A 576-nucleotide genomic window follows, 5' to 3' on the forward strand; every position below is an offset into this window, starting at 1 on the left:
AGAATATTTTAAATAGCCACTGATCCCAGACGGAGCTAAAAATGGACTCTGGTGGAGCTTCTGTTCTCTAATATGCATCAAGGGTTTGCTCATTAGCAATGCAAAAAAAAACAACATGGCCACTAAGAGATGTTACATGTTTTAACTGAACTTTCTGTAAAAAGAATTTAAAATACCTGAGATTGCTAAATGCAGGACATCATTACTAGTGTCCCTTAATTTGCTTGGTTTTGGTAAATTACAAACAAGAAAATGCTGAATGTTAAAATAATGCTAGTGCACAGGCAACCACCACAACACACAATGCATTACATCATATTGCAGTACAGCTCTTCACCACACTGTGGTGCTGTGGTTCAGACTGAAAGAGAGCAGGCTAATACAGTTCTCCATCCCAATTCAGATGATGATAAACAAAACAAACTACTCTCAAATTATTAAGTTTATTATTAATAATCATCATCATCATCATCACCTCTAAAATTACAAACGCAGTTTGCATATGCCAATCCTAAAACCTTATTTTTAGGATCACTTATTGACCTGTCTACAGAATAAATGACTTGACAAAAATAA

This window comes from Abramis brama (assembly GCF_963993115.1).
Source record: "Abramis brama genome assembly, chromosome: 10".
Lineage (NCBI taxonomy): Eukaryota > Metazoa > Chordata > Actinopteri > Cypriniformes > Leuciscidae > Abramis > Abramis brama.